We start from the raw sequence: 10730 nt of genomic DNA, 5'->3' as shown, positions 1-10730 counted from the left end.
ACAAATATTCCAATGCATGCTGTTGCATGGATGTAAAGATAAGGCGGTGCCGCTCTTAAAAATCACTTGAAATCTACCTTTTTTACTGTTAATGTAAATGTAATTTAGCATAAAACACCATGTTACAACGTATTTACCTTTAGCAAGAACTTTTTTCCGTTGCTTGTTTGGCTGATTAAACATGTATAAGTCTCAATTGTCTTCTTTAAAATCCTATGAATTCAGATTAATGTTTGACATGTTTACTTATTCGTCGATTCTCCATTGCTATACAGTCTGTTCACCGTACAGACCTAGGGAGTGATTCAGCCGCAAACGAAGGAAGAAACTTCTTACGAAACCAGCTATGCTGAGTTGGTAAACAAACAAAATAAATAAAATAAACATAATTTTTTTTTTTTAGAATACAGCATATAAATGATTTCATTTATACAACTAGTGTAGTGATCTGTTTCAGATAATTTCATCGTTGTAGCAAAGTCTTTAAACATCATACAGAAGTTCAGAAATAATAAAAAGGTAAGTCAATCCTTTTTTCTCCATGGAATAAAGAAAACAACTATAATCTATCTTAATTCGTAACTGCTCGTCACTTTATGACAGTGATTATCCCATTTATACCTGTAATTGTTCAGTTTAATTCAATTCAGTTCAAATCTATTTGTTCGCTCCATGTCTTATAGATGTGCATGCTCTAACAGTCAGGAAAAAGCTGATATACATACAAAATTAGAATGATCATTATTTCTGTCATATACAGGGAGAAGTACATCCTAACTGTATCGTGGTGGATACCAAAGAACACCTGAAGATCCGCTCTCTTTAAACAATGCTCTTTTGTTTATCAAATACGGATTTATGCTATGGAGTTCTTTTAGCAACAATCAAACTGCCACTGTCAAAACTGTACACAATTGTTTTGGAAAAATTCTCCGAATGCATAATGTTGCTTGTTTTCCTTCTCCGAACTGAGTAATAACGTACATTTGAAGCACTATTTTGAAAAGCCAACTGTGGTTACAAATACGATTGTTATAGTTACATGAATATCTATATTAATGAAGTCATTTGATGCTCATTTGTAATAAATTAGCGTTAAACTTAACATATATTCCCTTTTTTCTACTTTTAGCGAGACATACAAGACATGTAATAGTTATAGGATACCAAACATTAGAAGCTACGTTACATAGAGCAATTACACAGATTTAATCGAAATACAATGAGCATATTGCTCTTTATTATAATATTGAGTGTCACACATGTCACAAGATGATTTCCGTGTGTACATTAACAGAATCTTTATGGTGGTCTAATATTTAGTGCTGGCTGGTTATTGACAACCAAATTATGTGCCCCTTTTACTTTTAGTCGTTGTTCTGCTCTGAACAGAACACAACTTTAATTTTGTCCTTTCGGGTACTGTGTAATTTTAATTTTGTGTTATCTAATGTTATTTGTAATTACCAATGAAAATCAAAGTAGACATCCTTAGTGAGTATTTGTTGCTTTGGTTTGTAGGGCTGAATCAGTTCTATTGTGAATGGCTAAATGTATATGATTTTGCCCTCATCTTTTCTGAGTATTTGTATTATTTATTGAGAGGTATCCAACTATCAATATCAGAATGAAATTAGTCTGCCTTTATCGTTTGGCCTTTTATACAAATGTAATTCTGCAAATGTATTGTTATACCGGTTGTCTGTTAAGATCTCTACTCCATCGTCACCTCTTATGTTCAGAATTCAATCTGAATTTATGTATATACATTTTCTTTTTCATTTGCTGCTTTTGTTTTATTATAGTCCTTGCCAAGAAGCCTTCGGGTGGGTGGTTTGGTGGCCTAGTTTTTTGGTTTCTATCTACCTTTTTTGTGGGCAGGCAGTTTTTTGGATGCTTGTATTACACAAAATTTCTAGTCCTTCGGCCCCCTATCTTGTGTTTTGTGTAGATATTTATTTTTTATATGTGTGTATAATAGGGGGTTATGGTTGCATTCAGCACCACATGTTTTATTACTATGTAACATGTTTTTGAATGCCCCCTATTTTGTATTCATCTTTTCATCATTTACTAAATAAATGACAATTTTCATTCTTACACGTGTTCTGTTTTATGCCTACTTTTGCAAAAAACAAGCTCAGTCTCCTTGGCTAGAAATAAAAGCTAAGGAACATAAATTAGTGATTATTGTAAATAATAACGTTTATGTGACGTGCTGTGTTTATTTCTTTGTTTATCTCACTTTACACTGTTCCATACTTTGCTTATGTAGTCTCCTGAAGTCTATGTTTACCCTAACCCTTAATTTGTGCTTCTAGTCCAATCAGATGTGTTCAATTTGTAACGTGTCTCTTATTGATCTGTTTATTTTTAACAAGAAGCCACGCAATTGTTGTGCAGTGAAATTTTTACCCACCGTCCACCCCTTCTACCTCCTTAGATAGTTATTTATATTTGTTATTTTTGGCCTAGTGTTTTTGGTTTCTACCCACCTTTTTTATGGGCAGGCAGTTATTTGGATGCTTGTTTTTACTTATGTGTCCACAGTAGGGGTTCTGTCATGTATTTTTTGTACATGTATTACATACAATTTCTAGTCCTTTGGCCCCCTATCTTGTGTTTTGTGTAGATATGTATTTTCCATATGTGTGTATAATAGGGGGTCATGGTTGCATTCAGCACCACGTGTTTTAATACTATGTAACATGTTTTTGAATGCCCCCTATTTTGTATTTATCTTTTCGTCATTTACTAAATAAATGACAATTTTTATTTTTACTCATGTGTTTTCTTTTATGCCTGCTTTAGCAAAAAACAAGCTAAGGTTCCTTGGCTAGAACATAAAAGCTAAGGAACATAAACATATTTACGACGTCAATAGTGGTTTACATTGATACGAATTTCTCGTATATCATTTAATTGTTAACTTAGAAATATGCCACAAACGCATTATCAATCCTGCTTTCTGTTTTTGGTAAATGTTTTATTTTCATTAGAATTCTTTTTTTATAATAATGATATACTTTGAAAGCATATGAAAACGGTTGCTGTTTTATTACAAGACTGTTTATCTGAATATCAGATGCAAAAGAAAATAAGTCAAAACCAAAATAATTTTGGTTTCAAGTATTTTAATGTTCAATCCACACAATGTTCATCCATCATTTTCTATTTTAACTATGTCCAATGGTTTGTGATACGTTTTATATAAAAAATAGAAAAAAATAAATTAAAAAAAAATACACCAATATTTTTTTCTTTGTTGTTCATTTTCTTTGGAAACAGGAAAATATGGAAAAGTTATATAAGAAAGCCAAGTCGGATTAATAATGAGCCCATTGAAATTTTTCACAGCTTAAACAGTTAATATATACATGAAAGTATTTCCGTGTAAATACCAACTATTTAGAACTTCTAACGTTTTAATTCCTTTAATGTGTTGCTTTGTCGCGGGAGGCTGCACCAAGGCGGTGACAATTTATAAGCAGAGTGTTTGTCCGGTCAATGTCTGTTGACGTATGCAAAAATATACAATATATCTTCTATATAAAAGAGCATAATGACGCAGTGGGTGATATTTATTAAATATTCTCATAAAATAAGAAGCCCGGAATATTTTTAATCGGTTTTGTCATTTTGATTTTAATAAATAAAAAGCAAAAAAAAAAAAAAATTGTCAAACCCCAATATAGTATGTGTACCAAGCCGAATCATCAAAGTATTCCTTTAAACTACCATAATAAACAACTGACAGTTGTTTCATTATTTTATGAAGTATACGTAACAAAGTGCTTTGATTCTGCTTTTCATGTTACCATTCGTGTGAAGTATCTGTCTTAAGAAAAAGCCTATTCACTAATATACTTCGTGTTGGTTGGAGGTTGGGCAAGCGTATTTATTAGAACTTGAAATTTCAGCGCTCTCATTGCGATGACTTAATCTCTGACAGCTTGGTTACCCACCAGGAGACATAAACCATACAATGAAGCATTGTAGTATTATACACTGTATTCGGACAGCAACAGCATATTATTTTTAATAAAATCGGGTTTTAATCACATGGATGAGACAAAACGAAAATACAAAGGATCCGGTTTCAAAACGATATAACCCTTATGATATATATATTCTTTAGCTTTGGAATACGGCTTAAGTAAATACTAATTCTTAACAAACTATCAATAAGGAAACTGAAATTCTTTAATGTGGTCTTATGTTATAAAGTTGTACATAACTTTGCCTGGATTAAAACGTTCCATATCCGAATTTAAGCTACAATGGAATCTACATGTACCACAGGGGTTGTCGACAAATGTCAGCGAAGATAAGGTCACATTCAACATATTAGTAAAGAGATAAACAGTTTGTACATATCCTCGGTTATTAGTACAAATTATGTATATGTCTTTATTTAATGATTAACTATATGTACATATCCCAATTTCAGTAAAAACCCAATGTAAATAGCCTTAGTTAATGGAAAAACAAATATGAAGTAGGTTGCTGGACACAAATTGCGGACAAATTCGATTGTGTGGACTATTGGCATGAGGATTTTTTTAAGAACCTTTTTTAAAAATACTGACAAATTAATTATCAGAATATCAGGTGGGAAAACACAAAACAGAATTTTAAAAAATTGATTTCAAATACCGTATAACTGGTTTTTAATGCGGGTGCAAATTTTTGCGATTTGATCCTTTAATAGGTATATTCATTTTTTGCGATTTTAATTTTTGCGATTTTACTTTGACACTAAAGTCTATTTTTATTGAATTGTATTACTAGACATTTAAACAATAAAGATTATTTTTATTTTTTGCTGGCAAAGAGTTAAGTGACTACTAACTACGGGGTATTCATTGACCAATTATCGATACCTGTATTACGCAACGAAGCGTGAATTCGGACTCTATGAAGAGGCCTCACAAGGGGTATTTTTATGGGGACATTTCATGACGTATTTTTTGCGATTGATTTATTTTTTTGCGATTAAGACTTGATCGCAGAATTTCGCAAAGAATAGCACCCAGTAGAAAAATCCAGTTATACGGTATATAAATGTTCAATCCACACAACGTTCATCCATCGTTTTCTAGATTAACTTTATCAAAGGGTTTATATTTTGTTTTTATACCAAAATATAAGAAAAATGAATTAAAAATTATATCAGTTAAACTTCTTCGTTATTTATCTTCTTTGGAAACAGGAAAATATGGACAGTGAAATAAGAAAGCCAAGTCGGATAGTTAATGAACCAATGAAAACGTGTCACAGCTTAAACTGTTAATTTTGTACATAAAAGAATTTCTGTGAAAATCCCAAATTGTGCACTTCTATCGTTTTAATTCCTTTAATGTGTTCTTTGTGGCAGGATATTGCACCAAGGCGGTGGCAATGTATAACCAGGGACTTTGTCTGATAGATGTCTGTGGATATATACTGTAAATAGGTTGTATATGTTAATGGTTTAACTAACACAGTTTCATAACACAGTGCATTTAATGTCAAATATTTTATTCAATTTTCACATGAAATAAAAAGCCAGATGTATTTATATCGATTTTGCTATTTAATTTCTAATAAAAAAATTGTTAAACACGAATATAGTACATGTACTATGCCAATTCATTAAAGCAATATGAGCTGCGTTTTTCATGTTGAATTTTTTTTTACTAAAATGTTCTATTTTACTAAAATGACAAAAATATCGTGGTTTTAAAATTTCTGTTAGCCATATATTTGTGGAAGAGGCCGTTAAGAAGCCTTATTTGGAGCAAAATTGAATTATTGTCGTCCTGTACAAAAATTGATTTGCTATATATTCCTTAGAATAGAAATATTTCCTTTGACAAAAATTAATGATTTTTTCAAATCTTATTTATCATAAAAGTTTAAGTTATAGGCAGACTAATAATACTAGCAAGTTTTTGCAGCAAAATACAATTCTAAAAAATACAGCTTATATTGCTTTAATGTATTCCTTACAAAAACGTAATAAACAACTGGCAGTTCATTTTATGAAGTATATGTAACAATGTATTTTGATTCTGCATTTCATGTTGCCATTCGTACGAATCATCGATATTTTAAAAAGCCTACCCAATAATATTCTTCGTGTAGGTCAGAAATTGGATAAGCTTATTACCTAGAACTTGAAGTCCTGCGCTGTCATTGCGATGACATAATCTCTGACAGCTTGGTTACCCACCAGGAGATAGAACCATACAGTGAAGACATTGTAGTGTTACACACAGTATCCGGACACCAGCAGCATAACATAAATTCTTTAATAACTACATATGCATTAAATAGCTGGCGAACAACAAGCACGTAGCATCGTTTTTTAAAGAGGGGCATACTCATTACAAAAAAAAAATAATTCTCAACATCTTTAAAAACCTTATCCGTTGGGGGGGGGGGGGGGGGGGTAGTATAACTTTAATTTCACTCATTATTTCCTTTTTTCATTTCAATTTTTACATGCTCCCTAAAACGTTGAGGGGCCAACTCCATATTAGTTCATTTTTTATATATTATTTAATGCAAGTTAGTTGCTGCAATAAAAAGTGTGCCCCTCATGCTACGTGACTGAATAATTGAACAGAACAATAAATACGGAAATATAAAACCGGATGTTAATAATCTGAAACGAGATAAAACGAAAATACAAAGGACCCGGTTTCAAAACGATATCACCCATAAGATATATACATTATCTTGCTTTGAAATACTGCTTTAAATTCCGTTGTTAATTTACTAAACATGAATTTTAAACAAATTTTATAAGGAAACTGACATTCTTTAATGTGGTCTTATGTTATAAAGTTGTACATAACTTTGCCTGAATTAAAACGATCTCTATCCGAATTTAATATACAATTAAATATACATGTACCACAGGGCTGTCGTCAAACGTCAGTGCATGTAAGGTTACATTCCACCTATTAATAAATAGATATCTTCTTTCTCTGTAGCATAGATATCGTTCTGAATGTCGGTAATGTCAGTTTCATTTAGCGCTTTATATGAATAATGATTAACAAAAGCCTAGGTATGATATAAATAATGTAATGATTTTAATATATGAACAGAAAACTCTATGACATTATGACTCGATTATGCATTATGTTCTCTGCAATGCTAGCTACCTTCATGGAAAAATGAAAACTCTTCACGGTACATTGACACCTCCGGAATTCAGTCTTCTTATTTACATTAATCGTGTATGTAGATTGCAGATCAAACCAATGTTTCTTTGTCTACAAGACATTCTATTGGCTCGACGACTTGGAAACATATACAGGCCTATACGTTTTAATTTTAAAAAAATGCACATACACAAACTATTGATTTTATATCATGTCGAGCATTTTTATTTGTTTCGTTTGTCTTAAAACGAAATCAAGTTCATTGAATTATAGTATAGATTATACCTAAATTCTAAAAACATATTTGTTTTTTCAATGATAACAGGTCATAATGAAACGATGTAAAAAAGCGGATTTTAAACTTCCTATTTTGAGCAAACCATCCGATAAACACTAGAATATAGGTGTTTTGTTTTTTAAAAAGAATTTAATAACCAAACAAAGTTTGAACTCTAGAGGAACTAGAGACAAATTTCGTTTAATTTTATCAGCCACCATTTCTATGGAGTCTCTTTGAATCACCTAATGGGACAATTCTATTATGGTACTCTAATTTCATGTAGAGTTAATTACATGTATTGCACTTAGTGGTTAAACCATTTAACCCTTATCAGAATTAATTAAAAGAAATAACACGCGATCATACATTTAAAAATACAGTTGAAAAACCGAAGTCACCCTCTAAAGGCCAAACGTGTTAAAATCATTCTCTAATATAATATAAAACAAAATCAATTTAATGATTAGCAAAGTCAGAGTTCACGATGTGGGGGATGACTGTATTTGCCAATGAACTGAACCTAACCTTGTTATTGTGTCATTTTTAGAGGATGACAACTACACAGGTATTGACAGAATACATTGATCATTTTGTGACTAGATAAAGAAGAGGACAGAGAAAATAAATAAGATTATTCGAATAAAAAAGCATTTATATAAATAACATACATCTAAATGTTTATAACATTTTATATTTTCAAAAGCACCAATACAACCTTATTCTACTAGTCATAAAAACGTATGTACTAAATATGTAAACCAGAATTAGCATTGTCTTTAATGTTATACTACATACACTTGTAAATAAAGAAAGAATAACTCTTGAACAAAACTTATAAATTATGTATATTGAAAATGGATTTATCTCCTGTGAAGAGCTAAATGTGAAACTAAAACATCAGCTACATGTAGTCAGCAAAAGTTTATCAATTTATGGTAATTTCTTCAACGTTGCTGAGCGTGGTATTAAAAGATGGCAGAGAACCCTTTTCAATCATCCATGATATTAAAGACAAACAAAAATTGTTTTGAGATGAACCTTAAATTATTGATTTTCGGTTAAATACGCTTATGATGTTTATATCTAAAAACTATTGTAATGTTATATGCTGAATGAAAACATAAAACGTTTGTTCACTTTCACTTTGGAATTTATTCACACTTAAACATAATCGCTTTTTGATGCGGTTTTCACAAATGTATAAAGTTGATGCAATGTACTACTTGACATTAGATGTACTGATTAAAAACAAAAGAAATATATTTATTTTCAGATTTTCATTTTTGTTTTAAAAAAATACAGAGAAGGTTAACATATATGATTTGGACTTTAATAGAGTAAAACATATTCTACTATTCTCAATTTTTTCATCAACTACGATGTCAAAGTCCAGACAGAACAAAAGGCAAATTGAAACCGGAAAGATGGACACATCTTGGCAATTACAGCAAATATACACATACTTTACAGTGATATACTTTATTTTTCGATTGTTTTCAAACAGATAAAATGATGACTGATAGAAGAACTATCTATTTTTATTATTAAGTTAAATATGGTCAATGGACTTTTTCCGAAACCTATTTATTGTTTAATAATTATTTTCAATAATATAATAAATAATATTAAAATTGTTTAAATATTTCAATCATATATTACGACGAATGTCTGTGTTATAATTCTTTTTCAATCTGCTACAGAAATGAACATCTGTTTGACCGAAACAAATTTATTCTAAACGCATTTAAGGAGACGCAAAGAATGTTCTTCCTTAAGGAGCACACTTGAGTTCTGTGGTTTTATCCACTTAAATCACATGTCAGTGATAACGAAGTTCTATCACGCCTTACATTTACACTTAAAGGTACTACATGAACAGAGTGACTCTTATGAAATTAAGGTAGTTGAAAGAGAACATCTAAGTATGCCTACTCCAATAATACCACATATGCGATTTTATATGTAGAAAGAGGAATAACTCTTTTGGCATTTCAAGTTAAATAAGATACTGAGTTAGTTCCCTTTTCTACATATATTAATATTGTTTGTTTCATTTAAACAAGTATTATGAAGGAAACAGATAAATAAACATGTTAAAATTTCGTTCACTTATACACTGCTTTAACAAGTAAGTGGAACATATTTGACTAATACATAGTGAAAGTTAGATTAAGTTGATAATGAAAAATTATAATCCAACACTATGAACTACAGATGGAAAATGTACGATTTGTTGATGACACAAAGTATAAATGACCTTTATTATGGTCTAATCAATAGTTTATATACTTTATATATCATATTGTATGCAGTCATTTATATATTATATACAACCGTGCAATACTTTATAGAAACTTATTAAACAATACCTATTCTATTGAACACTGTTGAGTATTTCTTAAAAATTAATTATATCAAGTTTGCATGAAAATTCATTATATTATTTAAATTACGCAGTAGACAAGCTTGATTTGATGACCACAAACAGTTTAACGTTATATAAATGTCAAGATGTACCGTGTCTCCATAATATTCGTCTACAAATAAATATCGTGTGTTCATTAAGACGCTTTTTTTTTTCATATCCATACATGAAGTGTAACATATAACATGTTTGCATTTACTATCCTATATTGAAACATAAACCCATGTCTGGATAACCATTGATAGCTAAAAAACAAGAGTATGTATTATAGTCCATGTGAGTCATACTAAGGTCAATTAAGCTGCGGGTGTTGAGGAAAGTGACAAGCAGCATGTGTGCGTTTTTGCAAACCTGTAAGAATGATATCAATTAAGCAACTTGTTGACACTAATGTATTTTTCTATATCGAACATGTGGCTATTTGTAACAAAATAATCGTCTGAACATTTGAATTTTTGTTAATAAACAAAACAATGCGGTAAAGATAGTTTTATTCAAAAGACAATTTTATCACAGTAAGCATTTAGTTCAATGATACTAAAGACATGATGGCAAGTCTTAATATAAAACTCGCAAACAGATTTCATCTCTAGTTTATATCACTTCACAACAGAAATAAATAGAGTTGCCTGGAAACACGTTCAACGTTACATTCAAGTTATGTGTTTACAGAAAGAACAAACAAAATATGTGTATCTTCAGATTTAAAATAATTTTTCAATACGTATATTTGTTGTTTTTTTTTTAAATAAAACGTATTGTTTATCGAAATTAACAATAAAATGAAATGTAATCTTAAACCAATATTGTCACCTAGCAGCGTAGCGCAGTGGGTTAGATGGTTTACTACGAATCTGTAAGTCAGGAGTTC

The 10730-nt window shown here is 30.5% G+C and overlaps 1 long non-coding RNA gene across 1 annotated transcript; it reads left to right on the top strand.

Moving 5' to 3' along the window:
* Positions 1 to 60: 60 nt before the first annotated feature.
* Positions 61 to 3210, top strand: LOC128169978 (uncharacterized). The gene is made up of 3 exons (XR_008241640.1): positions 61 to 357; positions 458 to 519; positions 761 to 3210. It is a non-coding gene; the product is annotated as an uncharacterized LOC128169978 (long non-coding RNA).
* The last annotated feature ends 7520 nt before the right edge of the window (positions 3211 to 10730 follow it).

Source organism: Crassostrea angulata, unplaced genomic scaffold (assembly GCF_025612915.1).
Source record: "Crassostrea angulata isolate pt1a10 unplaced genomic scaffold, ASM2561291v2 HiC_scaffold_271, whole genome shotgun sequence".
Classification (NCBI taxonomy): Eukaryota; Metazoa; Mollusca; class Bivalvia; order Ostreida; family Ostreidae; genus Magallana; species Magallana angulata.
Note: the sequence above shows the minus strand (reverse complement) of the source record. Positions and strands in the feature narration are given on the sequence as shown.